The 24,864-nt window shown below is 43.6% G+C and overlaps 1 long non-coding RNA gene across 2 annotated transcripts in view; it reads left to right on the top strand.

Annotated features, from left to right (window-relative positions):
- LOC110473271 (uncharacterized) overlaps window positions 1-24,864 on the top strand; it is a 122,766-nt gene that overhangs the window by 82,073 nt on the left and 15,829 nt on the right. For both annotated transcript variants that reach the window (XR_014954653.1, XR_014954654.1), the window contains one exon: window positions 40-24,864. This exon is cut by the window's right edge and continues 12,198 nt beyond it. This is a non-coding gene — a long non-coding RNA (uncharacterized LOC110473271). The remainder of the gene's footprint in view (window positions 1-39) is intronic.

Below are 24,864 nucleotides of genomic sequence, written 5' to 3'. Positions count from 1 at the left end.
TTTTTTGGGAAGGACTAAAGAAAGGCTTTATCTCCACAGATGCTATTTAGTGGTTGGACAAGGTTGCAATTAGACAGTGTGGTCTTCAGTTCCACTGCAGACCTGTGATATCAAGCTTTCAGCATGCCCTACAATATTGGATTCAGATCTGAGCCTTGCCAGACCAAAGCAGTGCAGAAAATCTGACTGATGTTGGAGACAAGTGATAAGTGCTGTGTGGTTGCAGGCTATCAGAAGTTGCTTCTTATCTGGAGTGTCTTCAAGGGGCTTGGAGAGGGATGGAGGAATTCACTGACTTTAAACTCTGATGGACAGGAGAATCCATAAATGCACAAGAAGACCTGGGTGAGAAGTCTGAAAGTGAAGTGAAGTGAAGTGAAGTGAAGTGAAGTGAAGTGAAGTGGAGGTGGCCATACTTTCCTGAAAACAGGGAAGCTCTGCCCAGAGGCACCAGGCTGGCTGTCAAAAGCTGTGCATGTGTGTTAGCCCAGCACACATCAACCCACCTCAGGAAAGAAACAAGGGGGTTTAAAACTCTCCAACCTTTCCAAACAACGTAGAGAGACTAGAGATGGAACCAAAAATTTTAAGCAGAGATGTAAGTACCTGCTTCTTTTCTCATTACTCTTGCACATTTGAGTCTTGATTTTGTGTTTGATTCTGCAATGTCTTCACTCGTGATGGGCACAGAAGAGGTCACTTAAAGCCCGTGCTCACCATGGTACACATCCCACAGCAAACATTTCAGAGCCTGGAGAGGTGAACTGGGAAATCATATCTAGAAATCCCTGACCTTCTTGGGCAGAACAGGAACATCAGGGTAGGTGCTGTCCCACTAACTCATTCCTCTGGTGCTGTGCCGGGACCCTGTGGGGAGGGACAAACATCCTCTCCCAGTACTGTACTGCCTCATCATTTCCAGCTTTTGATGTGTTTATCATCACATCACTCTGATATGGAGTTAGAGGTGAGAAATTGAGGCACAAAGTCTCAGGTCAGGTTTTGAAAAGATTATGAATGGATGGACACCTTGTCTCCATTTAAAAAGTCCTGTCCCACAGAAATCACCCAAGAAGGTTACAATAGAACAGGGATTTTTGCTCCCAAAATCCTCTCTAAAGGCACAGCACTACTCCTGACTTTTGAAGGCTTTTTCATCATTTTAATTTAGGAGAATTACTGTCCTAGACTTAGAAACATCTACAAAAAATATAAATATTTTTGAACCCAATGATACCCACAATCAAAATAAATGGAGTTTTCTAATATTATAGCTAAGGTTTCCTTAGCACACATGTCACTATGATATGTGTCTCTCACTGCATAAGAAAAGATCTAGAGAGGGAAAAAGAGAATATAGTGAAAACCAGACAAATTAAACAAGAGTCATAGAATTATTTTGGCAGTATCTAAACTATCTAAACTCAATTACATTACTTAATGAGATACTGCTCTATTTATTTCTTTTTTTCCACAACTAACCATGTTTTCTAAATCATAACTCGAATTCCCTCTAAATAATCATAGCTCTCTTTAACAATACTATTACATGTAAAACAAGTAAGGGATAAAAAAAGGATTGAACAAAGTTATTAAGAAAGGTAAACTTTTTAATCCATAATCTGTGCAGGCTGTATTATTTCTTGATGGCCACAGGCTTGTCTGAAAGCATACAGAAGGGATGAATGAAACCCATAGAAAAGTTCAATCAGTTCAGCTTTCAAAGCCAGATGAAACCTTTAAAAGTTTCATTTACTTCAGGGAATTTGTGAAGAGAGGGATTCTCACCAAAGACAGCGATTTTACATTAACCTTTAGGTCAGACCAATGTTGCACTATTAGCATTATTTAATTAACAAAATTCATGCTTTCAAACTTTAAATATTTGCAAATTCACCCCCTATAATGACTTTCATTCATTATTATTTATCTAGGGCTGGAGTCCGCCTGTGGCAGCTCTTATTTCCCGCCACAGGAGCAGCTGGTGGAGACAATCCAGTCATTTCTTTAGGTGTTTAAATGGGAGCTGAGCTCCTCCAGAAATCTGGCTCCAATTATGAGCACTACATGCTTTGAGAATCTGACCCTCGCCTTCAGTGGCAGCGAGACGTTTCCCAAGCCAGCCTGATGAGAAAGCAGAGTCACCCAGGCAGGGCTGTCCTGGCACCCACACACAGCACCCCGGGCTGCCATCACACCTCCCCACGCCACCAGCCAGCAGGGCTCGGCAGCACAGCCACAGCAACCAGCCAAGGACCCCCAGGTGGCCACCACATCCAGCCAACTCGCCACCAGAAGTGTCAAACTTATCATGAAAAACTCAGGGTTGTGCTGGACAGAATGGGCATCCACTTCTGCTGTTTATTTTTTTTAAAAAAATCAAAATATTTTTACTTAACTTTTTAGGGAAATGTTGATTTTTTTTCAGATTCGTCTGCCATCTTTTGGGATTTTCTATTTTGTATTATTACTTTTTTTTGGTTTTTTGTTTGTTTGTTTTATATTACAATTTTATATTATAATTTTGAAAAAACACACTCAAAGTATGTCATTTAGCTTAAAGTATTTTTGTTTTTTCATTTGCAAGTGACTCCTTCACCTTTGTCCCCATTCCTTTGGGTGGCCTGAAGGAAAACACTTTACCTCTCTCCAGCTCTATTCTGTTGATGGCTAAAAGGGAAAGTGATGCTGATATGCTTCATAAATGCTTGGAGATGAAAATGCTCACACTTCTGACAGATGGAGAGAGTCTGTGAGTTTGTTCACAGGAACTAATAAAGCTTTCAGTACTGCACTCTGCCACCCTGTACCTGCAACACTTGGGAAAATATACACTGATGGTTTTTTGAAGCAGTGTTTCTCATACCAATCCATCTACCTGATGTCTTCATGACCATGGGGAAGTAATTGAAATGTGCATGACTGGTTCCTGTGAGTACAGCATCAGCAGGAAGTTAATCTGGGTAATGACATCTCATAAATACTTGTTCAAAGCTGAAAAATCACCATTTTGCTGTCCCTTTCCTCTGCATCTTCCTCCTACATCAGAGTCACATGGCAAATCTGGAGATGAGCTTCATCCCCCTTCCTGGTATGAGTGGGACCAAGTTTTAGGGTGAAGCAGAGAAGGGCAGCAGAAGGTTTAGCTCATCATTGTGCCACAACAATGGGGCAAAAGCAGTGCCAGGAAGGGGCTAGTGAGTTTTGCACAGACTGATTGTGAGAAATGACCATTAAATGAGGTGGCAAACAGATCAGATAGACAGGTACATGCACTTTCTCTGGAAAAACCGTGTTTCTCCTGAGAGTTTTGATAAAGCCCTTCTAGAGCTGGCCCCCCAGAGATGGGGCTGCACTTTCTCCTGCCAGTGCTGGAGCTTTCAGGGAGGCCTGCATGGATGTGCACCTGCACGCACCAGTCCTGCCTTGGGGTGCCCGTGTGGGCACACACCCTGGTGTCCCTTTGCTGTGCAGGCTGTTCCTGCACCCATCCTCGCCACCCAGCCTCTGGAATCCCCCCATCTGCTTCCAAGAGCCAGCAGTGCTGGCATTTTGGTGGAAAGTACAAGAAACCCTCTAGTGGACACTTAGAGGGAGCGGGTTTGGGCTCTGAAGTGTGAAAATTTTTATTGCTTTTTGGATTTTATGCCGTTTTGATCTTGAAAACACTGTTCTTCTCTAGGGAGACACCTAAATCCTTATCACATGGGTTTTTTTTTTTTTTTTTTTTGCTTTCAGCCGCAACTCAAGCCAATGTCCTGAGCTGGGCATAGATACTTGTCTCACCAGGGTTGGAAGCTGTGCCAAGAGTAGTGAAGGCCAAGAATCATAGAAACACAGAATCATTAAGGTTGGAAAAGAATTCTACTATCATCAAGTCCAAAAATTAAGTGAGCACCAGCATGCTCAGCACTGAACCATGTCCCCCTGGTGCCCCATCCATACACACTTTCTGAGCACTTCCACAGATGGCAATTCCACCACTTCCCTGGGGAACCTTTCAGTTCCACCCTTTCAGTGAAGAAATTTTTTCTACTATCTAACATCTCTCCTGCTGCAATTTGGGGCCATTTCCTCTTTTCTTATTTCCTGTCATTTGGGGGAAGAGGCCAACCCCCACCTCACTAGAACCTCCTGTCAGGGAGCTGTAGGGACCAAGAAGGTCCCCATGAGCCTCCTTTCCTCCAGGCTGAACATCCCCTGATCCCTCAGCCATTCCTCATAAAACCTGTGCTCCAGACCTTTCTCCAGCTCCATTCCTTACTTGGGACATGCTCCAGGACCTCCACATCCTTCTTGTTGTGCAGGGCACAAAACTGGACACAGAATCTGAGGCGTAGCCAGGAGCCAATATCCTGGTGGCAACGGGGAGATCTGGGCTGCTCTCTGCTAGCTGCAGACTAAACAGGGGATTTTTAGAGCTACTCAGGCATGTAACTACATAAGTACCTAAGACTTCCCCTCTGCAACCCTTCAAATCCAAATACTTTTGAGATTTTCCTGAAAATCTTTTAGTAGTTTAAGAGCCTTTATAGCTCATTCATCTTTAGGTAAGAGCCTTGCCAGGGTCCCAGGCTGAAGCATTATCTCTCAGGCCAATGGTAAGAGCTGGATAGGATGAGGATTTCATCATATGAAGTTCTAGTGTCACAAAGCCCAGCCTTTCCTGGTCATTTGAATTCCTGCAGATTTTATTTTTGGCTGAGCAGGCTATCCTTTACTGTTGAGATACATTTGTCTGAGCTGCTGCTTCTTCAGTATAAAGCACTCCTAGAAAGGCCAAAACTATCAGGTGCCTTCAGACTGAGAGCAAATGCAAAGTCTGCAAGGCTCTGTGACTCTTTCTTCTCAGCAGGGAGCTGGGAATGAGCAGCTCAGCCACAGCTCAGCCCTCTTATCCTGCAGAGGGGATGCTGCAAAGGGCCACTGCTGTGGCCACTGCAGGGGCTGAGGCCTGCACAGAGATGCCAGGGCAGCTTTAGCTTGGTCTCTCAGAGATTTGCACACCATTCTCATGTCACCACATCTCCTCTGTTCCAGCAGCAAATGAAGTTTCCGTGGCTGTACTCGTGTGACACACAATACACAGTCCTTGAAGCAGAAAACAGCCGGAGGAGCCTTGGCAGGGCCCAGAGGCGCTGAGCAATGTGCTGGGGTGATGCTGGAGGAAGGAGAGCTTGAAGCAGAAGATAATGAATGCTCCAAGTGCAGCTTTAAGATTTGGCACTTCCTGGTAACCTCAATACCCTTCTCTGTCTGAGCCCATTCCAGAGCTGGCCCTGGGTGCCAGACTAGCTCAGCAAAGGGCTCTTGGCTTGAGGCTCCCCAGGGAGATGGAGCTGTGCCTCCTGATGGGCAGAACCTCATCCTCCTGGTGCCCATTAAACCTACAAAGCACAGCTGGGAGCACATCCTCTGCATGGCCATCCTTCCCTCTTGCTGCCCATCCTCTGTCCATCACCTGAGCTCTTTTTCAGGAGTTGAGACAATCATGGTCCTTTGACTTAGAGAGTGCAAACTTTCCTTTTTCCATCTCTGGGGGCACTCCTGCCTCCCCCAGGCTATGTGAAGGGACAAGTGCCTATTTCAACTCTTTTGAATACAAGTGCTCCAGTGTGGGCAAAGTATTTAAACTGCATTGCAGTAGTGAGTCAGACAGTGCAGCACCACACCTCTGTGCTCTGTGGCTGGGGCTCCTCTAGAGGAAGCAAAAGGTGTTTTTTCCTCTTTGAGTTTGTTCCTGAATTTTATCCTATTCCTATTTTAAGCAAATACATATCCTTGTTCAAGTAGGTACAGCAGTCTGCTGCACAGGCCAGACTTAACAGGGGTCTCTTAGTTTTGCAAAGGCATTAAGGTGGCGAGTGAGCTGCCATGGCTCAGTGAGAACCTTAGAAAGGATACTTGTCAAGTATAAAATAATGTTAACAAATTAGAGCAATTAAATTTAGGATGTGGCATGTCAGAAACCAAAGAAAAATGCAGCTGCTGGCATCACACTGGGGTGCATTTGTCACATAATGTCAAGGGGAATCCCTATAGATAGAGGGATCTTTCACAGTGCACAGAAAATGAAACTTTCATGGCCCTCACAGGTTATAAATGGGACTGTTGTTGACTTTCTTCATGCAAAGCTGCCTGCTCCCCAACAAAATCTCAACAATCCCAGAAAAAAATTCACTCAAGTAGATTTTTTTCCCCATTGAGACTTACTTTCAGGCACAGCCATGTTCTCTCCCAGCCCATGCTGCAGTCAAAGTGCCTTTTGTACGTCCCTCCAAAATAGTTTATTCTTCTCTAGCAAACAACATCATTTAGCACTAGCTGGAGGAGTTGAGCGGTCTCAAGTTAGGAAAACCAGATGTATTTGAATCATCTGTCAAAGTCAGAGGCCAACACTTGATCTATGGCAAGGTAATGAAAAGAGTCACTCATTCATTAATAGTGTGGAGCCGTAGGAGCGCTGCAAATCACGGGGTGGGACATTGTATGAATGTGTCGATGTTCCTGATATCCAGGGGCCCGTTACTGAAACATGCACTGATGAAAGGCTTCATGTGTGCACCCAGAAAGAAGCCAATAAAGTCCTGCTCCTTGCAGGAAAACAAAAACAAGATCTGAAAAGGCAGCACAGAGCTAGAACAACAGTCTCCTGTTACCCTTTTTGCTATCACTGGAGCAAGACACTGGACTTGAGAGACCTTTTTTTTATTATTTTTCTAAACATTTTTTACAGACTTAACAGCCTACCTCCAAGGTCATGCCATCAAGAGGCCAAAGTGATGACTCAGATGCCATCAGTGAGTTTAACACCCTGTCTTGTGCTGTTATTTATAGCTGGTTTTATTGCCATGCTTTTGAGGCCCCAGCTGAGGCAGAACCTCCGTGCATGAAGTCTTATACAAACACACAGGGAGGACTACCCTGGCCAAGGGCTCACAGTCTGTAAAAGGGGCTGCAAAGTGCCTCTGGTGTATGGCCAGTGGCATACAGAACATTTCAAGGAGACACACAGAGCCATCTCTGCACTCTGAAGGAGGCACTTCCTTGTGCAGGTGAGAAATCACCACCACATTGACAAACGGGGGTGCCAGGGAGAGAATGTACAGGGGAAACACTTGCAGGCATTGGCCAGAAGTCTGCACTCAGAGGCACATTAGACACAGTCCTGTGTTTGTGCAATTGATCGTCTTGATTGAGGGCACTTTCTACCCTGTCTGGTGAGCTGAAGTTTGATTTCTCTGGTCTGAATGCTGTGACCAATGGTGAGAAAGGTGATGAAGGACATGCTCAAGGTCACACTGAATTAAAGGTTCAGACAGGACTAAAAACCCAGACCTCCTCAGCCCCACCTAGATGCAAAGAGATGCAGAGGGAAGATGCAGATGGCCATTAATAAACACCCTCATGATATTCTTACAGAATCTGAATGAAAAATATTAGAAAATATACAGAATGAGATCTATAGCTAGTACCCATCATACAAGCCAGCTTCTCTGGATTTAGCTGTCAAAATTCAACACCAGCCTACACCAACAGAGGATTTGGCCCACTATTCTTGGGAAGCTATTTACAGTGAAAGAATGTGCATACACTTAGGCAGCTTGCTCTTTTTTTATTTTAGGATTAAGATTCATTCCAGATTGGTAATTAAGTTTAGCTCTTTCAGTGACAGGAACTGCTCTGACAGTTGTAAATCATAATAATATGCATTTGTGTACATTTGTGCCTACATGCTTGTGCATTTTTGCTGTTTTAGCTAAGAATACAGTCAGTGACTTATGTACATTATGCTGTATCTTGAAATTGTTTTTGCAAACAGGCAGTGGTGGCATAGTGAAAAGGGCTGTGCTCTGCTAAAGACATCTTCAACTTCCTCACAGAAAACACTGTCCAGATACAAACATCTCCACCAAGGATGTTGGTCAGATCAGGCCTAATATTAGTCCAGGGCTACAAACCCAAAATTAAGTGGCTGTTTCCCCTGAAATGCTGCCTTCATGCTACAGGGCATGCCCACACTGCTCTGGGCAGTTAGTTCCAGCAAACTGGCTCTATTCTCCTGGATGTAGGCATGGAGGCTGGGGAAGGCATGAAAGAATTATTAGGAGCTGAGAAATGCAGTCCAAATCTTGCTGGAGTGGTGGCAGATTGTTAAATGAAAGCAAAAGAAATGCTCTAGGCAATGCATCCTGCTGGGGCAGCTTGTCCCAGCTGGCAGCACCAGCTAACCAGGATTGTGTTCTCAGGGGAAAAGGAAAAGGCTGGGAGCAGCTCCTGAGCTGGGGCTTGTACTAGCCCCAGTGAGAGGACATGCCTGAAAGAGCCCACCAAACATGTGCTGCAAGGCTTACACTTGTGTTTGGATGCTGATCACAAGTAGAAATGCCATCAAAATGTTGCTTTAGCTCTGGAAATTCAGCATAATTCAAAGACGGTTTTATGATGCTGCCAGCCCCAATTCCATTGATGGAAATCAAAGCTTCCCAAAAGCCAAACACGAGTGACAGCGTGCCAGGTTTAGCCCTCCTAGGTGGTGGCACTGCTTGCTGAGTCTAATAAGTGGGCATGCAGCAGAGATTCTCCACAGCTTCCCATTTGGCTCTAGGCACTGATGGTCACATCCTTGAACCCCACACAACCCAGTCTGCTCGTCTCTGATAGATCCACATGATAAAATCCAGCTTTGGTGGGATTTATTTTCATCCCTCTAATGAAAGTGTTTTGATTCAGTTTGCAGCATGGTTTAGAGAGCAGGAAATTTAAAACCAGCTCAATGTGCTGTCAGCTTGAACACAGTGATTTGCTGTCAGCCCACCCAAATGGGGTGCAGGCTGGTGAGTGATGGAAAAAGCAGTTTGGGGGCTTCAGAAATATTTTCCTCACTATAGCAGTGATTTCTTCTCAAAGAGCAGTCATCTAAAGTACCTCTCCCTACCTCTGGCTGAAAGCCTGTCAATCAATTCAGTATTCTCAAAAACATGACTGAGATATTACTGCAGGCTCAAAGAGTGCAAGTAAATGCAGCACGATTGCTTGAATAGGAAAACAGCAACATTTACAATATTTATCAAAGAGATTGGTATTTTTACAAACTTTTGTCATTTAATGTGTTGATCGGGTCTCTCTATTCAGGCTCTACATGTTGCTCTTAAAGGGCTGGCCTCAGCAAGCCATAGAGTTGGGGGCATGGAGTTCATCACAGAGCTGAGTTGTGGTAGGTGAAGGAGGATGTGTAGGACCTGAGTCTCCAAAAACACTTCCAGAATGGCCATGGTTGCTGGTGCTGGACTGTTGGAAAGCTAAGCCCAGACTGCTTGAGGAACAAGGGCTTCTAACCTGGGAATTATTTTCTGAACATGTCCTGCTAGACCTGATGGAGCACAGCTAGAGAAGAGAGACAAGAATGCCCCAGATTTGCTTGGTCACAGACAAGTAGGAAAGCACAGCACAAATCCTGCTCTGCATCTGCCAGAAGAGGGATTTGAATCTGAATCTAAAACTGTGGGAAGCACCAGGCTATTATATGTAAAGTGAGGTCACCTGGTAGGGAACACATCCTCCTGCTTCTGCTGGGGTGAAAAAGTTCATACTCAGGCTTCCCCTCAAAAGCATCTGCTCTGGATTTCAGCCCCTATCAGGTATCTCCCTCCAGCCCACAATTAAGCACTTTGCTTCCCCGAGTAGCACAGAGGTGGCATCACACCACGGCCACCAGCACAGCTTTTGGCTGGCCCAGGCAGATCCCTGGCCAGCAGAATTTCACCATGGCCCTTGTTTCAAGGTGCCTGTGGCTACCAGTGCCTTGCAGTTTTTCTGGGTCAAACACATCCCTTGGTTCATCATGGGCAGGAGGAAGGTGGTATGAGCCTGCCTGACCCTCCTATCCTTCGCCCACATCTTCCAAGCCAGTTGTCACCACTGTTCAACATGAAATAACTTATGAAATCCCTTTTTTTCCCTTTCAGAGCATCAGCTAAATTTGGATAGAGTTTAGGAAGCTAACAGGAGCACTGGTTTTAATTTTAGGGGAGGAAAAACAAGCTTCCTAAGCTTGAATTTGTTTTCCAACTTCCACGACAGCGACCACATCCTCCCTGTCTTACTGCTTCTTCTTATCTGAGAGACAGGGTCATGCTGCAGGGATAAAACAATATATATTCAACTCAGAGGCCTCACATATTTATGGGGAACAGCTCCATCTCTGGACTCTTCAGTGCGATTTTGAAAACAACTTTTTAATTTAGTGTTTCTTTGATGGTTGTTACTGGGTTTGGGTCCCTCACTTCTTCAGAGAAAAGTGACCTTTAAGTCTCCAATTTTGAAAGCTGTTCCAAACCATGGAGCCTGGAGTGCCAAAACCTTTTCACATTCAAATCTCTTTCAAGCAGAACAGGGAGAGGAAGACCAGAGTTAGTGCACTCAAATGACCTCATTTGCCACATCAGAGCACAGAGCATTTATTCTATAAAGACCATCAGTATGTGTGTAGTATCCAGGATGTCTTATTAGCCAGGGTTTTTTTTGATATTACTAGTAATAAGCCAGCTTCTATATGGTATGGTTTGGCTGAGAACAAATGTATAAATTCTGCAACATGCAAAATTTTGAGGTTCTGATCAGCAAAGCCACATTAGCACAAATGCAATTTTAAGTACACAAGTATAGAAAGCATCAAAACTTTCCACAAAAGATGTTTTCCAGTGAAAAAATTAGCTGTCAGGAATTTTGGGGTGAGAGGTCATTTTTTTTCTTCGTCAGAATTAATTTTTTTTGTGGAAGTTTTGCTTTTTGAGGAAAATGCCAAGAATTCCTTCATATTTCAAATACTTACTTTGAAAATAAAATGTTTAAATTAATCTTGCTTTCCACAACAAATGGTGGACGTTTCAGATGCCTTTATATTCCCATTTTCTTTTATGGGCTCGGCCAAGTATTATCTCCCAGAACACAACTGGTTTTTCACATCATGAGAGAAGGCTGTGGTGTGTCATAGGAAAGAGGATCTGAGCGAGTGTGGTCAGTTGAGGCAAATGTAAGTATAAGGCACTTAAATGGAAATTCCTGCAGGGCAGCACATTAGCATTCCTCACTTAAAAAGAAAAGGAAAAAAGATAAAAAACCCCAGCTTTCAACACCAGAAAGACTCACCCTTTATTGAGAAAAGCCTAAACTTTTCTCTGGAAAATACTAATGAAAACAGCAGTGCTTTCATTTTTGTTAGGAGACCCAAGGGAAAAAAGAAAGCATTTCTGAAAAATTTCTGAAGAAGCAGCTTCTGAAGAAAGTCAAATTGGGTCAAAGAATAGGGGTTCTTTCTGGGTAAGTCAAAATAATAAATTTTCAAATGATGTGTGAAGCAGCAGCTTTGTCTCACAAAGTCCTGCTAGCAGAAGCATCTCACAAGAAATAGGCACTTCTCTAATCTCTGAGCTGGGCTAGTTCATTGACAAGAGTGTCAGTCTAATGGACAAAGCTTTGACTGTATGGGAGGGCAGCAATTCCTCACAAAATAATGTGTCATGTGCTGTGGGACCATTGATGCTCATGGCTCTGAGGCTTCAGAAACAGGCATGGATGGAGATGCTTTTCCTGTAGAGATGCATTTATGGGTCTGCACTGAACCAAGCATGGGCAGCAGCCCACGTTGCCTCCCAGGAAGGGACAGAGCAGATGGCAAACATTTCCCTGAAGGAACAGAGGACAGCCTGGCCACCCCTCACCCTTAATGCAGGGCTTCCTGTGCATTTGAGAATTTATGGTGGTTTGTCCATGCTTCTACCAACTCCATGACTCAGGATGTAGCAAATGAGTACAATAGAAAATTATGGCACCAAAGTCTGGGCTTGCACAGTCACAAGTTGGGTGCAGACTGTTCTAGGGGAAGAAAGTACTGCTGGAAAAATTTTTCCTTAATGTCGGAACACCTTAATCCCAGGACATTCTTCAAGGTGCTCAACACTGCCCAAGTTACCTGGGCAGGTGGGCAGCCAGTGTGTCTGATATGAAATCAAAAGGACATGATTCGGCACTACCCATGTGGATAATGCAGCACTTGGCTTTTTTTTTTTTTTTTTTTTTTTTTTTTTTTTTTTTTCCATATTTTAATTTGGGAAAAAAACCCCTTTTCCAGTAACTATCAAAATTTGGAGCCCGCAGCAGCCCTGAAACCAGATTCACTGTACAGCTTCCAGCTCTTCTGCAGTGAGCAGGTTTACAGCGGGAGACTGAATTTTCTGGAGTAGCTATTCATCCCAAGCAACGCTCTGCTCTCCTCGAAAACTCCAGGACACTTTACCCAGCCCTAAGTGCCACTCCACGGGGGCACAGACTCCTGTGCTGCCCTTTACTGGTTGTGCCTTACTTTGCTGTAAACTCTCTCTGAGTACGTGGTGTCTTAATCTCTGCACCTCTTGCTGCTGCAGCTACTGTGCTGGCACCAAACCCTTGATTTAATCACATGGTGAAACCCAGATGTTCATAACACAGGAGTGATGAGAACAGCAGACAAAACCCTTCAGATCTCAGACTGCCTCCTTGCCCCCTTGGAGATATTTGAAAAAGTCCTCAAAAAACTAAAACCAGTGTCAGGGCCAAAACTACCCCACACCTCATTCCCATGGTGTACAATGTACCTAACAAGTAGATCTTTCAGAGCACAGACATTAAAATAAAAAACCCTCATCAGCTTTGCTGGCAGAGATCACAATGTTTTCCAGGTATTGCTGATAGCTGGCTGACATTCTAGCTCTCTGTGCTTCTGAGAGAGGAAACAGTGGACTCTTTTTTCTTTTAATTGGAACTGATGAAAGTTTGTTTTGTTGTTGTTATCACTTTCTGCTAGGTGTTGAGCAAAAGGAGAGGGAGCTAAGCAAAAGAGCTCCTGGAGAGAAGTGAGGATGCCAAATACCTTCCTCCTCTTCTGCTTTGGTTCAAACTGAGCTGCTGGGGGTAGAGGCTGGGGAGATCACTAAACTGGATCATCCCCTAAAGCTTTTGAAGAAGCACTTTCTTTCCTTCTTTGACTATGTAGGGAGACCTATACAGGGGACAGCTGCAAACCTGAGATGCTACCAAGGAAAAAGCTTCTCACTCTCTCTCAGGGAATGCACTTTCAAAACAAAAAGTGGTATTTTACTCAATTCCTTTATCAATCTTCTGTCTCAGCCTCATCTGGGACCATCCTCAAGGGTGGGTGACTGTAGGTGAAAGGCACAGGGACATTATCACTGATAAGGAAACCTGACACATTAACAGGGGCAGGGGGAGGAGTGGGATATAGGCAGAGAACAAATTATTAGCATTTGGGCACAGAAACAAAATAGCTAAGAAAAATAATTTGTTTCCACAGAGAGAAGATTTACTTTTGCTTGTGAAATTAATTTTAATGTAAAATGTTCACTTCTTTATTTACTACAACAGATAGCAGTCTTGGGTTAAAGATCTCCAGTGTTATCCAGTGTTTGGATTTGCACAAGTTTCTTTAGCGATACTTTTCTCAGAATCATCATGATGTAGTAAACAGTACTAAATGTAAATTTTTTTCTTTAATTTATTTAAAAAGGAGGCATCTCTTAGGACAAAATTATTTACAGAGCAAGGAGATGAAAGGGAGCTTTAGGGATTGCATTTTTCTGTCAAGGACAAAACAAGGAGAGAGCCTGAATAGGATTGAAACAAACAATTAAGGCTGCAAAGAAGTCCTTTATCTCTGGAAGGTCCCAATTCAGCAAAGTACTGCAGTATGTGCTGGATTTTTAGGAACAATTTTAGTGCTTCAAGTCTGGCATAAACCTCAGTGTCCTGATGAATGGATTTTCCATGGAGGTTGAATGGTCTTTCCAAAGATCCTTTAGTTCACATTTTCATAGTGTTCATTTCTGTGGTCCAAAAGAATAGCACACAAACATGCACACACAAAAACACAAGGAGTCACCAGGTTAAATTCTCAGACCTGTTTTAGATGGGAGATCAGTTCACTACCTTCTGGAGATGCCTTCCTCTCTCCATCTGCTCTGTGGGGAGCTCAGGTTGGGTTTCTTTCTCTTTTTTAAGTAGCAAACAATGAAAACAAAAAAGACCACCATGACCTGTTGGAAATCTTGCAATAACTCCTGTTCCCCCAGCTCCTAGGTGGGAGTTCCCATTAGGGCTGGATTAAGCTAAATCAGATTATGCACCACAGACAATGGTGTCTGCAAGCTATGGACAAAAGGTGTCAGGGCAAATCTCTCCTCAAACCCACAAATATTGTCCTGCAACAGGGCTGTGAAACGAGCCCCCTAAATCAATGCTCCTTTTGTGGGCAGGCTGTGCTGTAACATATCAGATGCTAGCTGGGAGTATTTTGTGTTAATTGAAATAACATTTGCCAATACACCTACATCCGTACCAGGGGGAAATGAAGGGCAAGTGCCAGCCCTACCAATCAGCAGCTTTCCCTGGATTCTTTTCCTGTATTCCTTTATTTTGTTAATTCTTCCTTCTGTTGGCAGCCACAGAGCAAAGTTGCAGTGCAAACACACATTTTTTTGTGAAAGTATTTGATTTTGTCAATCCTAAACAATGCTAACCCCAGGCATTCCAGTCTCATCAGAATGGCACTGCCACTGCCAGGTTTAGACTGGATATTAGGAGAAAATTATTCACTGAAATAGGAATAGGCATTGGAGAAGGCTTCCCATGGAAAGGATGGAAACACCATTCCTGGAAGTGTTTAAAAAATGTGCAGATGTGGCCCTGGGGATATGATTTAGGGGTGTATCTAATAGTGCTGGGTTCATGGTTGGACTCAATGACCTTAGAAGTTTTTTCCCACCTTGATGAATTATTATAATGCCTGGATGTGCAGAGCAATGAGGAGAAACATTTCAAGCTCCCCTTCTATGAAGGTCTCTGTGGTGTTTGGTGACATGGCACCAGTTTGAAACACCTGTAACTGGAGATATATTCCATGTGCTTGTGTGTATGAGTGTGTGTGCACTGCATGCATGAAGTCTTCTTTCTGGAGCTCTTCAGATAATTGCAGAAAATATGCAACTTTGCAGGCCTTGATGAATCAAATCTTCTAATTATTTTCCCCTTTTTAAAGCACAGTTTTTGGTTTTGCAATTTATAGTTTCACATTAAGATAGCCATGAACTATTTGGGCTGTTTTTTCTGCCTAAAGCCAAGTTCTCCACTTCAAATCTTCCCCAAACAAATTGTGCTCCTGAACAGGCATGGGCTACTAGATGAGGCAGTTGAAAACTGTGGACTTTAGCAGTGCCTTGGATAGAAAATCCCACTTGATTTAAGTGCTTACAGTTGCCTAGTCACAACTGTTAGCATAAGAGAAGTAACTTCAGACTAACCCTCTCTTTAAAAAGAAGATGCCCTTATTAAGGCATTTGGAAGCCAGCACAGTCTTTTCTATCCTCTCTGAGATTTTACACAGCTGAATCCTGACCTACATTACATCACCTAACCTTGAATTTGATGTAGAGCAGGGTGAAAGCTGGCTTATGGCCTGTCTTATAAACAAGGAAGGCCTGAGAGCATTTCCCCCCTCAGACCTGGGTTGATGTCACTCTGTTGTGTGTGTATTACTCATGTCAGAGACTTCTGCAAAGAAATGTGATGCCCAAGAAGACTGGAAGGCAGAATATACCAGCCACTGAACCTGTCCTTTTACTGGAGAGTACTAACGAATGGAGAGACCATTATCACTATTGTACTACAGGGAAATCAATACTCAGTGCAGAATTTCTTCTCCCTCATGGATTCTTGTATTATTAAAGAAAAAAACAAAAGAATAAACACAATCTTTAGCAGTAGAGCAACTTTGTATATTCCAGACCACATGCAGTACATAAAATATACTTCTCTTAACAGACACCAGAATTTGGTTGCATCTGGAAGAATGATGAGACATGACTTACACTTCAGTGGCAAAACAACTGTGAACACAAATTTGAAAGTAACTTTATGAAGTTTTCTTCACTCTTTCTGAGACAGTAAATATACCACAGAGTTAGGGCATGGTCCTGCAACCCAGGTAGTCAGAATGGTACTGTTGAAGAATTAGATGACTATTAGATGTTAGGAAGAAATTCTTTATTCAGAGTGTGGTGAAGCACTAGAACAAATTGCCCAGAGAAGCTGGGGCTGCTCCATCTCTGGAAGTGTTCAAGGCCAGGTTAGACAGGGCTCTGAGCATCCTGGTCTGATGAAAGGTGCCCACAGCAGAGGGACTTTGAACCAGGGGATCTTTAAGGTCCCTTCACACCCAAATCATTCTGTGATTCTATGATTCTAAGAGGGATATAGTCTAAAACCAAAATATAACCAAGAAAAAACATTTATGTCCCAATCCAGCAAAGTTACATTTCTAATTTCATTTCTGAAGGCTTTCCCAGCAATCACAGCTGCACCTCTGTCCTCACAGCTTGTGACTCTGGGGGCTGTGCCCTGCCACCCCAGTGTGGGGCAGAAGCAAAAGGCCTCATCTGAAGAGTAAAATGAGGGCTGCTGCCAGCCCACTGCCTCTTCTCTCTAAGCTGGTGCTGAACCTTTGAGCTCCTCTGAAGCAGCCTTGTCACCTACTCTCCCTGACCCAGCTCCTCCCAGCTTGGACATTCCCAGCTCAGGAGGTCTCTGTGCATTAGTGCAGAATACTGCACTTTGGCAAACAGACCGCCACATCCTTTTCATCATTATTCACTCTGAAAAATGTTCTTTGGCAAAGGCATCCCCTTTATTTCTGTGAAACCCAACTGAAGAAACAAAAGATAAATGAGTATGTCTAATACTGCAGAACAGTTTAGAAATAAGGTCCAGTCTACCCCCTGATGCAAGAGTGCACCATTTTTAAACCTTGGCTAGAGATGCTATATTGTCAAATACATACACACAGAGGTCAGTAGAGTTCAGTCTGATTTTTTTTTTTCCACTTTAGCCACTATTTAGATTGCTGCTCAAAAAATTGACTGCTTTATGCTCAGATTATATTTACATTTAAGCATAGAATTTCAGCATGGGCCAGGAAAGAGAATATTTTCTTCATTGCCAGCTGTCGATGGTTTTTCAAAATGCTTATTTCTCAGAAAATTTCCACAAACTTTCCATTTTGATCAAGGGACACTTATCTCAAACCACTTAGAAATTGACAGGACTGCACAGTAGGTCACTCTGACCACATAAGAATATCTAGCCAGGAAGAATGAGGGGGAGGATTATGACTCTGTCTTTGGTACTCCTGACATGCCAGCTACTGTACAATGTGTCCTCCATAGTATTTACTTTCCTGAAAATAAAGGCAGTTTAAGATGTGTTTTAAGCAATTTGTTGGAATCTAGTAAAAGAAAAATCATTTAACAGATTCACTGCAGTAATTCTTGTTTATTTATCTTCCATTTTATTATTTCACACAATTGTGAATGTTGATGCTGAGATAGAAACAAAACTTTATTGGCACTGCCAGTGGTTCAAAGATGAAAAGGCCTCGAGAGGCCTTTTGTTATCAAATTCCACTTACCCTCCCTGCTGTAACTTTCATCACAGCTGAAGGGATGCTGCCAAAATCTGACTTCACCTCAGAAAGTGCCAGGAGACACCACTGGCGTTGCAACAGAAGAAAGAGACGGGGAAGGAGACAAACATCAATGCTGACTGTGGCCTGGGAGAAGGGGAAATGGCTGAGGGAGAAAGAAAATGGCTTGGTGTTGCTTCCCAAACCTTCCCTGAAGTTGCTAAGCAGGTGGGGGAGATGAAGCCAGATCCACGCTTTCCAAGAAGTGCTTTTCATACAGTTTCCCTGCCAAATGGGGAAAAGGAAGAGTTCCCACCAAATGACTCTAAAGCCTGCCTTGTTTTTCTACCAGCTCCTTCCTCTTGTCTAAAGCAGATGAGAAAATCCAGCCCCAGAGCAGCTGAGCAGGCAGCACACTGCTGCTTCCCTGAGTGTCTCAGAAGTGGACAAATCTGATTTTCTTTGCTTCAGTTTCTTCCCTGTGTCTCTTCAGTGATTATGTGTTGCTGTCTGAAAAAATAAGCTTTTGGGGTAGGGCACCATTCTGCCATAGGTTTGAAAAGTGTGTAAGGAATGAGAATCCCAAAATCTATATTTTCAGGAATCAATAATTACGGTAAAAATAATATCTTCATGACCAGAGCCCATATCTTCAGGACTGACAAGAAAGTTTTGTTGCATCCAGTATTGAGAACAGAGGATCTTTTAGAGGGTCTGTTTTCCAAGTCTAGTATCTTAAGTTCAGTCTCTTCTTGCTTTACATTTAACTTTTGATCAAAATGGAACATCTCAGACTGATAATAATTTTAGAATATCATGCCTTATTGTGTTTGTTCCTCAGTTATTCATGATTGTGCAATGGAAATAAGGCTGCTTACTCCACTGTGATTTCTCAAAGCACTTTTAGTGACTCCAGAAAAAGCCATTTGTGTGCTAAAACTTTATTAATATTGTGAAATTATGAATAATCAGTATGTGCCAGCAGTTAAGACATAAACTTTTGTCCTTGGGCCCCTTTTTACTTGAAAGGTCTGCCATGTTAAAGGTGAGGTAAATTCAAGAGAGCAATAGTTATTGAATAACTCATAGATCAAGACTCTTATTTGCTAAAAAGAAAGATATTTTAGGCTAATCTACCAACAGAAGATCCTGGTAATTTGGAATAAAAATGTCCACACATGAAGTTACTCAGGGACAGTTATTTCAGGAACAACTACTGCTTCAGGATTGTTCTGGAACAGCTTCTTGTCTACAACAGGGGGAAGCTCCTGAGTACTGTCAGACACAACAGCACAGAGCATCCAGAAAACAGCTTTCAGGCACAAAGCCAGCACTGAACATTGGGCTCCATTTCATTAAAAGTAAAGCTATTCTTCTTTTCTATTGAAAAATTATGGGCAATTTTGCAAGTTTTCTGCTTCTATTTTGGATTCTGTAAGAATTGGGATAAAAGAAGTGGGCAGCTCGCCTGGTATCCTTCAGAGGTGGTCAGGAGCAGATACCGAGAGATGAAGCCTGGGGCAGATGATCATGGCATCTCCTGTGGCACTTGCCTGAAGCTCAGGGATCTCCTGATCTCCTGAAGACTTTTTTGCATCTGTGCTTGAAGAAGTTGTCTTTTGGACCTTTGTCTAAACACTTTTGACTCAGTTTATACTTTTAGCATAACACCTCGTTGGTGGTGAGAACCGCATTCGTGGCATCACTTCAGTTGATGTCCACTGCTTCATAGGTGGTGGGGACTGGACAAAAATGCCCAGTTTTCTCCTCAAACCACTCAGGTAGACCACACCTTTCTCAATACATTCACTGGGGATTGGATCATGGTCTAAAGATGATCACAGGTTACCTCAGGCCCTACAGGAAAACCTCTGCCTCATCCTCAAGCCTTCAAGCTCCAGGACTCAGCTGGAAATGGAATCAGTTTTCCTGTGACCCACACTTACTTGTAATCACTGGGAACCTTCTACTGCACTTTAAAGCAAGCTCTTACCTGCTAACAGCACTTTCCCCACTGAGTGCGTGGAATTAGCCATACAATTTGTCAGGGAATAAAAATAACAGTAAGACGTATTTGGTGTCTAAAATGAGTTTATATTCCAGGCTCTCCTCCTGCTCCCGGCTGTAAAATTCACCTGCTACTTCGTATTTCAGTACCTGACAGGCTGGGCTGGTTTAAGCCAGCACCCAGAGAGAGAGACAAACATCTTTTGTTTGGTGCTTATCTTCTTCGCTCCTGCCCTCTCCACCCCTCTCTCTTGCTTGAGATAAGTTCACAGCTAATCATGAGAGATGTCAGATAAACTTACTGTGAATTGAAATCCTGCAAGGCTGAAAGGAGCACTGTTGTTCCTTTCTCAAGCAGGTATTGTATTTATACAGTCAAGCGAACAGGAGATGCAAAAAAGATAATTCCCTCAAAACTTGGCTGGTGAACTCTTCAGAGAAAGATAAATGATATTTAATTTTTTTTTTTTCTCTTGATGTAGATCCAGCAACATGCCACTGGTGCAAAGCAGTTACTATAATCTTCTTCCCTTCTCTTGCAAATGATTTGGGGTTTGGCCTGAAGAATCCAGGCATCCCCAGTGTCCCAGAACCTCTGAGAATGGCCCGTGGGATGGGGACGGCCATCCTGGCCCTTATCTTAACTTATCTAAAACAGCTTTAACCATGATGTAGTAACCCACTTCTACACTACTCTGGGAATGGAATCTCTCCCAGTATTTTCTCTAACTTCTCCTAGGGACACAAAACAGTAAAAGATATGCTGCTAATGTTTTACTCATCGATGCCTCTATAAACAGTCCCCCTCCACTATAATGGATGAGTTTTGATATTATTGTTTGGTGTACAACAATGATCTCTAGTTAATTAGTAATACATGTTTTTTCCCCACACCTGTTTGTTCAGTTGGCCTGAACAGTGAGGAACTATTTAAAGCAGAGACAGCAAGATGAAAGACAGCCTTGCTTTCGTGGGAACCCGTGGGTCTTCCAGCTGCAATTTTGTGTTTGTAATGAATAGTGACAGGGTGTTATTACACCTAAGTCCTCCCTGTAATAGGAACACAGACAAGGGCTGTGACTCATGGTCAATGAGCAGAACTGCGTGGGAAAAGCAGAAATGCCAGGAGAAAGGTAAAACTCAGATTTGCTGGCATTTGCTCCAGCTTTGCTGCGCTACCAGTGCAGTGCCCAGCTCCATGGCTCTGCCTGTTGCCTGGACATTTCTCCATGGCCCTGTCTGCCTTTCAGCAGCCACTTTGCAATGCCAAATCCCTGGAAGCCTTACTGAAGACAGAGTAGGTTCTTCCAGCCATAAAATGATGCCAAGTCTCTACTCAGCTACAGACGCAGATTCAGACCCTTGCTGATTTTTAACTGTCCTTATCTCAGTACTTCTCCAAGTGTTGGAAAAAGCTCCAGGCTGTTCTTCTCTAAGGGCAGATGGAACAAGTGCCCAGCCAAATACTATCCCCAGCCTGCATTACAAGGCTTCCCTGAGATCAAAGTGAACAGCAGGACTGAAAATATAAATATGGTCGTATTAAGCAATGTGAAGAAAGACTGCTGAGATCAAATCTCGTCCTGTAGTGAGCACGAAGCCTGCCCTGTTCAGGGGTTGTGGGATTTCACACAGGTACTCCACTTGCTGCTGGCTGCTGCTTGTGTCTCCAGCAGGGCTGGAGCTGAAGGCTCTCTGTTAGCAGAGGCTGCGTGGGCTGAGCACAGAATGTTCCTTAGGAGGAACTCCCTGATGCTCTGAAAGCAGCAATTTCAACTTGGACCAGCCATCCATAATAACCACTGCATAGGTGCATCCTGGAGTTCCCCTGCTATGTCTTTTTATTTAGGATGTGGTGGCACAGCTAAGTGAGAGAGGAGGGTGGAAAAGTGACATCTTATTTTGATCCTTCTGGAAAATACCCTCTCAGTACACAGACTTGCTATTCCCAGCTGATATAGGGTCATAGGGTGAGGCTCCAGGGATAAAATAGTCGGATTGAGTTGGAATATGGAATATATTCAAGTAACTACTTGAAAATTATCTTTAGCAGTCATTTCCTGTTAGGTGTTCTGCATGGAAGCTCTGAGCACCCCGAAGGGAGCAGATCCCCTCTTGTCCCTGGGTGTACACCCCACCAACTGATGCTAGCCTAAATCTGCCCCTAGATTTCAATGCCAACATGTTTCCCACCAAGCATTACTCATTAAAAGCTCATCCATTCTCTTTTTGACCACACTTGAGACACAGAGCTAACAGAGAAAAAAGGATCCTATTTATCGTATCATCGTATCATATGGTTAATTTTAAAATGGCATTTGTCAGCGAAAGCAGTAATTTTTTCAAGATGCTCACACAGGGCTCATGAACAAATAACCCCCAAAATTACAGGCCTATAAACCTCACTTTGACTCAAGTAACTTGACAATGTTCACTGCAGAACTATTTGGGGATGGCTATTTAAACACAGCGAGCAGTTCATTATCATTTGTGTTTTCCTGCTAAGCTTTCACTCTTTTGTTAAACCCACTTCAGTCCCCGATTGAGACATTCAGGAACCTGCCAGGTCACTCCTGCTTATCTTTCCCATGACACCCCCTGTCTCCCAGCGAGCCCAGGGCCATGGCAGTGCATTTCCACATAAAGCAATTCTTCTGGCTGAGCGGAGGCATTTCTCCTTTCAGGGATGGTCGGCCGGCTCTCAGCGCAGACAGTGTGACAGATGCAGGGTGCATTTCCCAAGCAGAAAAGAGGTGGAAGCTGCGGGATGAATGTTAAATGTACCATACGCCCAACATAAAAACAGACCAAACATGCTCACGAGATTTATACTAACGCTTTACTTTCTCCGCTGGTCAAAGGTTCAGGCACTTGTAATAGTTTCCCAAGGCACGTTGACTGTGACAGATTTTAAAGAAGAGACTCCTGAAGGAGTTCAAGGCGTAAATTGAATTACAGTATGCTTGGCCTGCGGTTGCTAGGGAGATCCCAGATCCGAGGAGAAAGTTCCTGGTGATTTTTCACTGTTGTTTGAAGGCTGTGAAATTAAGGCTTTGTGCAGTGCTCACCAAGACAAGGCTGTGGTTGGCGTTCACCATTGACATCAAGCTGGATTGGCCTGGAGGGGGCAAATTTTTATGAAACAGATATGACAAAGCAGCATTTTGATCAAGTCATCGCTCTCTTTTAAAAGGGTCACTTTCACTTTTATTCATACTGAGTGATGGACATTCCTATTTAAACACTTTCAGCTGCAGAGGCCTGAAGCTCAGACCAGGAGCCCAGGCTGCCCTGAGTTCTGGGAAGGTTAGGGAGTGGGATCAGGGCTTCACAGCTAATCCCGTTACCTCGGGCATGGGTGGAAGCAAATTCCCAGCATTGAATACACCAAACTTTAAGGGAATCAATGTCTGGCACTGTGTTTTGCAGCCAGTCTATTTTCAGCTCATTTCATGGCTTTGAGATTTTGCAGGATTCAGAGGAAATAATTTCAGCTCTTTGAGGTTACACAGGTAGGGCAGAGCCCTCAGAGAAGAGAAGGATTTTTTTTTCCAGGGGAACTGGAGGCCAAAAGCTTGTGCAGAGCCATCTGCAATGCCATGAACACTCTCTTCTGCTTGCACTCAGCTACACATGACCATCAGCTGTGCTTAGACAAGTTTTCCATGGCCTGTGCTGCCAACAGCATTATCAAAGGCCACCTTTGGCAGCTTTAGTTGTGCTTGTAGAGCAGGTGCTGAAGACAAATCAAAGCTAAACAAGTGAGAGGCTGAGATCCCAGAGCCACTCCCCTAATGTCTTGTGTTCAGCAGGACATCCTGAAGATTTCTCTATATGCAAAGCTGAATGTTGTCAAGTCATGGATGCCAAGATCCTTTCCTGTGACCCTCTCAAAAGAAGGTGACAAAGAGAAAAGGATAAAAAATGGAATAGGAGACTTGCAGAGCTGAGCCTGCTGCTCCTGCTCTCATGGGAGGGATGCTGTTTGGGAGGAGTGACTGTCCACAGACATCAGGCTTGCCCTTCCCCTTTTCTTCCCAGCCAGCTTTGTGCCTCCTCATGGCTCTGCATTGTTCCTGGAGCCAAGAGACCCTTTCCCACCTGTGGAACACCAAGAGCCTTTTCCTTGGAGAGGAGTCACTTTAGCTGGGAAAGAGTGCCTCCTTAGGGTAAGGTGATGCCACCCAGAGCCACACCTGGAGTGGCCTGGTAAGGCAGTTCCCAACACTGTGAACCCATCAGAGCAGTTAAAATGTCAGATGACTTTGCCCAGCTTGAGCAGCACCAGCCAGTATATCAGATAGCAGCTACAAATACTGGGGGAAAAAAAAAAAAAAGGATGAAAATTAAACAGCAGAATTAAAGTAAATGAGTAATAATTTTAATAAATCCTAGCTGGAAAGTTTATTTGCTCCAGTTTCCCCTAAATCACTTTCTCTCCATGCTCTGACCCCATCCCAGAGGGACTGATGCTGTCCCTTAGCTAACAATCATTTGGCATGTTGCTTGGTATTTGAAGCCCAGCCAGACTTGTCATCATTTTATAAAATAGTAGGGGAACTTTGCAAACATAAAAACCCTCCCAGAATGAGCTCCTCTACTTCTTTTGTGCCTGCTGTGCACAAAAATGCCATCTCTGTTTGCAAAGAGGAGATAAGTGAGTTAAGTGTGGATGGGGAGAGCTTACGTTCACTCCAGCACTGTTTGCTCCAAAACCTTGTGCAGTGCAGATTAATGTCGTAGCACAAGAGAGGTCAGATGAGATCCTGTAATTATACAGTCTCAAAAAAAAAAAATTAAAACATTTTAAAAACAAAAAACCCCACTGAACAAAAAATCAAAAAAGGAATCTAGCATGAGAGGGAAAACCCTCCCCCCCCAAAAAAAAAAAAATTAAAAATCCACCATTTGAGAAGTTGAACCTGAGGCAAAAGGAAGAGGTTTAGTGGAACTGAAGGCAGCAGACAGAGATCTTTCTCAGGGTTAAATCACAGTGGCACACAGGGAAGCTGCCTCCTGTACACACTCAGGGAAAGCAGAGTTTGGGTTTCACTGAGGTCCTGGTTTGCCAGCACCCACAACCCTGCCATGTTCCTTGATGAAGTCATTAGTAACTCCAACAGGAATCAATAGACAGAATAAAGCCGGCATTGTTCTTGACCAAAAGTTCAGACTCTCCTGGAGAAATCAGCACTTGGAGCTTGCTGAGGCAAAAGCAGCTGAGTCCCTTCAAATACTGCTTTTGAAAAAAAACTTCAGCAGGTCTTCCATAGAACTCCCATTTCTCCCTTTTAAGATGCTTCAAATGTAGAGACTTCTTACCAGGATACACTGATGTGGATAATGGG

Source organism: Lonchura striata, chromosome 4 (genome assembly GCF_050655825.1).
Source record: "Lonchura striata isolate lonStrDom1 chromosome 4, ASM5065582v1, whole genome shotgun sequence".
Classification (NCBI taxonomy): domain Eukaryota; kingdom Metazoa; phylum Chordata; class Aves; order Passeriformes; family Estrildidae; genus Lonchura; species Lonchura striata.
The sequence above is the reverse complement of the archived record's forward strand: the minus strand, read 5'-3'. Positions and strand labels throughout refer to the sequence as shown.